This window comes from Orycteropus afer, unplaced genomic scaffold, assembly GCF_000298275.1.
Source record: "Orycteropus afer afer isolate SDZICR_OR568_19922 unplaced genomic scaffold, OryAfe1.0 scaffold00393, whole genome shotgun sequence".
Lineage (NCBI taxonomy): Eukaryota > Metazoa > Chordata > Mammalia > Tubulidentata > Orycteropodidae > Orycteropus > Orycteropus afer.
The window spans coordinates 2,789,067-2,795,668 of record NW_006921980.1 but is presented as its reverse complement, the minus strand read 5'-3'; positions in this window follow the sequence as shown (position 1 = coordinate 2,795,668).

Sequence of the window (6,602 nt, the reverse complement as noted above, 5' to 3'; positions counted from 1 at the left end):
CTGCCTGCCAGAACAAATACTAGTACTTAGAAAGAATCTAAAAAACCTAGACATTCGACAGCGTTATATTCAAAATGTCTATGATTCAATAAAAAAAAATTACTAGACATGCAAATAAGTAGGAAAATAGGACCCCAAACTAGAAGAAAAGCCATTCAACAGAAATAAACTCATAAATGAGAAATATGATGGAATTAGTAGATAATGACTTTAAAACACTTATTATATTTTTAAGAATTTTAAAAAGAAAAATAAACACAAAGAGCATAGAAATGGAAGATATATAAAAGCATCAAACATATCTGAAATGAAAAATTCACTAGAAGGGTTTAACAACAGATAAGATACTGCAGGAAAAACAAACAAACAGGAAACTGGGAGATATAACAGTAGAAACTATCCAACTATACAGTACACTAGGGAAAAAAAGGGGCTGAAAAATAGTGAGAGTATCAAGAAACCATGAGACAATATCAAGTGGTCTAATAACTTGTAATTGAAGTCCTAGTATAAGAAAAATACAAAATGAAGATCTTTTCAGACATGCAAAAGCTAAAAGAATTAATCACTAGCATGCCCACACTACAAGTAATGTTAAAGGAAATCCTTCAGGCAGAAGGACAATGATACCAGATGAAAATATCATACAAGAAATGATAAATATACCTTTCTTATTATTTAAATGTCTTTGAAAGATAAGTGGTAGTTTAAACAAAAATAAGAGCAATGTATTTTGGGGTTTATGATGTGTATAAGTAAAAGGAATGACAGCAATAGCACTGTACAGGTGAATCTTAGAAAAACCGAGGTATTGGCACATTTGAACAGGATGACTTCAGACCTAAACAAAAAACTCCATTTTGAATTAAGTTAAGATTTTCATTTCTACCTTTCTAAAGAAAGTCATTCAGGAGCTCTGGTAGCATAGTGGCTAAGGCACTTGACTGCTAACCAGAAGGCTAGAGGTTCAAACCCACCAGCCACTCCTTGGAAGGAATATGGGGCAATCTACTTCCGTAGTGATACTGCCTCGGAAATCCAAGAAGGGGTCGCTATGAGTCGGGGCCAACTCGATGGCACATAACAACAACAACAACAAAGAAAGTCATTCAGTCTTTCTCCCTTGTCAACGTATTACTATTTGAATAACACAGAAGACAAGAATCAGAATTTTTAACCTAGATAAAGAATTGCTTAATGCTTATTAAGAATGATTATGCAGCTGTCTTAAAAAAGGGAAAAGAATGCTTTAATTAGTAGAAGTTTAGGAAACAGAACTGATAACATTAAATGACGCTGTTGTTGTTGTTGTTATTTGCCAAAGTGGAGTCGCCCGGACTCATAGCGACCCCTCCTTGGGTTTCCGAGGCAGTATCACTATGGAAGTAGGATTGCCCAACCTTCCTTCCGAGGAGTGGCCTACAAATCACTTTATAGTCAAAGATAAACGCAAATCAATCCTTGCTGTTTTTCTTTCATCTTTACTCCTAAATTAAATGTTCATTTGTTGAGAGTTTTTCATAGTATTCCTGCTAGTTTTCTTTACAAATTTTTAAGTAGATAGGAAGGCAGATATTAGCTATAAAAGTTTTGACTGTTTATAACACAAAAAATGCCAAGATTGGAGCTTTAACTTGTGGAAATAAATTTGCTGTCTTAACTGCTCAGTGAATCATTAGGTGAATTGCCTAAGCCATTCTCACTTCCCTGCCCTAGCAAGATGGGCAATGTTTGCATTTCAAAAGCTTCACGTTAGAATTGATTCAACCTTCACTTCTTTTTCACCAATTGAATCAGTTTTTATATTTCAAGGACTTCAACTAAAATTGACCAGATCTACAATCAATCACAAGATCACATCAAAATGTTTACACAGTGTGCTTTAGAAACACTGCCATAGTCAAGTTATACCAGGAGAGAAAGAATTAATGTTAGGCTAAGAACTGTTGTTAACAAACTTTGTGATGTAACAACTCCTTGTAAATTTCCTTCCCTTCCCCTGGACTTCTCTTTGATGCAAAACCTTTAACACCTTTGTTTGCTTTACCAAATAAAAACTAACTGCTTCTCCTGCAAGGGAGGTCACATATGCATCTTCTTGTAGGACATAACCTACAAGATAAACTGTATAACCTTATTTCATGAAATATAACTATTCCTTCAATAATACTTTGTTTTCATTTCTAACAGACCACCAGCCCAGTGTTTTCACTAAGACAGTACAAAAGCTGCCGGGAGAGCAATGTAAGCAAACCACTGTAAAGTTTTTATACTATTTATAAAGTGGTACATTATCACTTGAAGGTAGACTATAATGAGTCAAAGACACATTCTATAAGCCCGAAAGCAACCTCTGAAGTTAAAAAACAAAAGGAGTTCTGGTAGCGTAGTGCCTAAGGCATTTGACTGCTAATCAGAAGGCTGGCGGTTCAAACACACCAGCAACTCCTCGGAAGGAAGACTGGACGATCTACTTCCATAGTGATACTGCCTTGGAAACCCATAGTGATACTGCCTTGGAAACCCAAGAAGGGGTCACTATGAGTCGGAACCAACTCGACAGCAGTGAGTAAGTAGCCAACAAAGGAGATAAAATGAAATAATAAACAATAATAATAACAATAATAAGTGGGTCTATTTCTGGACTGTTATATTCCATTGGTCTATTTATCTAAAAAAAAAAAAAATGGCTAAAGCAATGTTGAAAGAAAAGAACAAAGTAAGAAGACTCACATTTCCTGATTTTAAAAGACAGCTATAGTAATCAAAATAGCCTGGTACTAGTATTACAATAGACACATAGAACAAGGGAATAAAATTGAGAGTCCAGAAGTAAAAACACGTCTATAATCACCTGATTTTTGAAAAGGGTGCTAAGTCCATTCAATGGGTAAAGAAGAGTCTCCTAAATAAACGATATTAGGAAAATTGGATTTCCACATGCAGAAAAAGGAAACAGGATTCATGCCTAACACCATACCAAAAAAAAAAAGAAGAAGAAAAGAAAAGAAAAAGAAAGAAAAATGGATTAAGGACCTAAACATGCAAACTAAAAACTATTAAATTCTTAGAAGAAAATGTGCAAGCAATGCTGTCAGCCTAGCTTTTGACATTGGATTATCTAATAAAATAACCAAAGTTCAAACAGCAAAACACAAAACAACTGAATGGGATCTCATAAAATTAAAAACCTTTGTTCATCAAAAGATTTTACCAAAAAAATGAAAAGACAAGCTCCTGATTGGGAGAATATAAGAATCTAATAACCAAAAAAAAAAAAAATAGCAAACTTCAATAACTCAACAAAAAGACAAATAAGCCAATCATAAAATCGGCAAAGGATTTGGACAGGCATTCCACCAAAGAGGGCACTCAAATGGCCACCAAACACATGAAAAGATGCTCAATTTCATTAGCCATCAAAAAGATTGATGAGATACCATTTCACTTCCACTAGGATGGCTAAGACAAAAAACAAACAGTAAATAACACATGTTCACAAGGAAGTGGAGAATTTGGAACCCACCAGCCACTCCTCAGAAGGAAGGTTGGGCAATCTACTTCCATAGTGATACTGCCTTGGCTGTGACGGCACATAACAACAACAACAACAACATCCATTGTTAGTGGGAATGCAAAAGAGCAACAGTCATTGTGGAAAACATTTGTGGTAGTTCCTCAAAAAACTAAAATATAGGACTACAATATGACCCAGCAATTCTAGTCCTAGGTATACACCCAAAAGACTTGAAAGCAGAAACTGAAATAGATACGTGTACACCAATGTTCATTGCAGCACTACTCACAATAGCCAAAAGGTAGAGACAACCTAAATGCCCATCAATGGATGAATGAATAAACAAAATGTTGTACATACATGCAATGGAATACTGTTGTTGTTGTTGTTATATGCCGTCGAGTCGGACCCGACTCATAGCGACCCCTCCTTGGGTTTCCGAGGCAGTATCACTACAGAACTAGATTGCCCCATCTTCCTTCCGAGGAGTGGTTGGTGAGTTTGAACTGCCAGCCTTCTGGTTAGCAGTCAAGTGTCTTAGCCACAATGCTACCAGAGCTCCTAATGGAATACTACTCAGCCAGTAAGAGAAATGAAGTCTTGATACATGCTACAGTATGAATGGAGCTTGAAGACATTAAGCTGAATGAAATAAATCAATCACCAAAGGACAAATATTGTATGACCTCACATATAGAAAAAGATAAGAACAGCTTATTAATGGTTACCAGGAGAAGGAAGGAGGGGAAATGGGGAGTACTGAGGTTTGAATTATGTGATGGGAAAATTACATTGATTAAGGGTAGGGTTATACAGCCAATTAATGTCATTGCTGTCAATAAATTGTACACAATTGCCAAAAGATATGTAATAGATATATTTACAATGACCATAATAACAATAATAATAGCTGCTTGTGTACAGCTTAACACATCATGGGATTTGGTTCCTTGGTTTGGAGGCTTAGGGACATGGTTTCATGCGATACCCAAGTTTGTTGGACAAATAATTTATTTAGCATTTTGTATTTGTTGCATAGTGCTTGGAGTCTTAAAAGCTTGCAAGCAGCCATACAAGGCACAAAAACTGGTCTCTACTTGCCTGGAGCAACAGAGAAAGAAGGAGTATCAGAATTTGGAGGAGGTTACAGAATGTGTGGCTAATTGCCTCCATGAACAACTGCCTCCTTTGCCATGAGACTAGAAGAACAAGATAGTGCCTGGCTACTATTACTGAACATTTATATCAAAGACTCTATAGAAGAGTCAAAAGGGGAGAGATGCAGAACAGAATTTCAAATTCTCATGGAATCCAGATTTTCTGGAGCCATGGAAGGTAGATGGATCCCTGAAACTATTGCCTTGAGATAATATTTAAATTTTAAACCAAATATGTCCCCTAAATTCTTTTTAAAACCAAACAATAATTTTTCTTAAATAGAATGAATGTCTGCCTGGAACACTGCACTCTTTTAAAATCTATCTATATGAGAGCAAATTAACAACAGCAATTTGAAAGATTAGATAGGAATCTTAGGAGGCAATGAGTTTATATTAATGAGGAACAGTTCAGAAAAACAAAACAAAACAAAAAAAAAACCTTCCATTGAGTAGATTGAGAATCATAGTGACCTTATAGGACAGAATAGTGTTCTGTCCCATAGTGTTCCCAAAGCTGTAAATCTTTACAGAAGCAGAATGGCTTATCTTTCACCTGCAGAGCTGCTTCTGGGTTCGAACCACCAACCTTTTGGTTAGCAGGCCAGTGGGCTAACCATAAGGTCACCAGAGCTCTCTATGATACATTAAAATTATGATCTTCCATTCCCCCCCCCCAAAAAAAAAGAGAGTGAGCAGTAAATCACAGAATGGGAGAAGGGATTTAGACTTGTGTCCAACTGTAAATTGCAATGATGGCCTCAACAGTGTCAAGGATCCTACATGCTCTTCTGCAATGTGACCTTGCCTCTCCCTATCTAGAGTTGAGCAGGCTTAGGGCTACTTCTTTGATCAATAAAGTATACCAGGAACAATGCTTTGTGACTTGCAAGGTCAGGACACTAATATGTTCAATTCTTCCTTGTACTTGGGAGAGACGGTAATGGCTATTACCAATAATCTAGCCCCGATTTTCAGCAAAGATGTATTTCGGACTTTGGGTGGGGCAGGGCATGGAAAAAGTATTAATGAAGTAGAATTAAAAGCAGACAAGGGAGTTGAGTTAGACATGGTCACAGGATTTACTTTGGAATAGGAAAAGTGTTGAGATGGAACCAAAAAGATTCCGACTCATAGAGACCCTCATTGGGTGGGTTTCCGAGGTGCCAAATCTTTATGGACGTAGATTGCCCTATCTTCCTTCTGCAGAGTGCTGGTGAGTTTGAACTACCAATCATCTGGTTATCAGTCAAATGCGTTAGGCACAGGGTCACCAGAACTACTTATGGAAAAAGTATTAATGAAGTAGAATTAAAAGCAGAGGAGGGAGTTGAGATAGACATCGTCACGACATTTATTTTGAAACAGGAAAAGTCTAGAGAGAGAACCAAAAAGAAAAAGGAAGTCTGTGTGAGGGTTTCCAAGTCAGAAAGTAAAGTGTCTTCTGATTGAAGAACTTGTGGATGAGCTCAGAGAAAACATACTTGGAGGAGACTTAAAGAGGCGGCGCCAGACTTAAGGCCCTGCTTCCATTGGCATCAAAGGTGTAGGAAGGCACAGTTTGCTAAATGGTTTCAAAGATTCGATTTTAAAGTCGTATTTATTGCATTTTAGCTTACTCTAAATGTAATATTTATTGACTGAAAGAAAGTGTAATTACAATTTGAGTAATGGTAATGTGCTGCCACATTTTGTCCATCCTTGACTGCCAGGCTACATTTCCTTCAGGGCGCATAAAACGCCTTACCTGCACTCTCCGCCCGCAGCATCCTCGGAGGGGTTGAAGGGCGGCTTTATTCTGGGAAGAATTGGTCCCGCCAAACCCTTTGCCAAGTTGCGGAGCCCACACTTCTTAACTTAGACTGGACGTTCTGGAGGCTGGGACGCCCTGAGAGGTTCGAGGAGCCGTCTGCGGCCCCCGGCCCCGC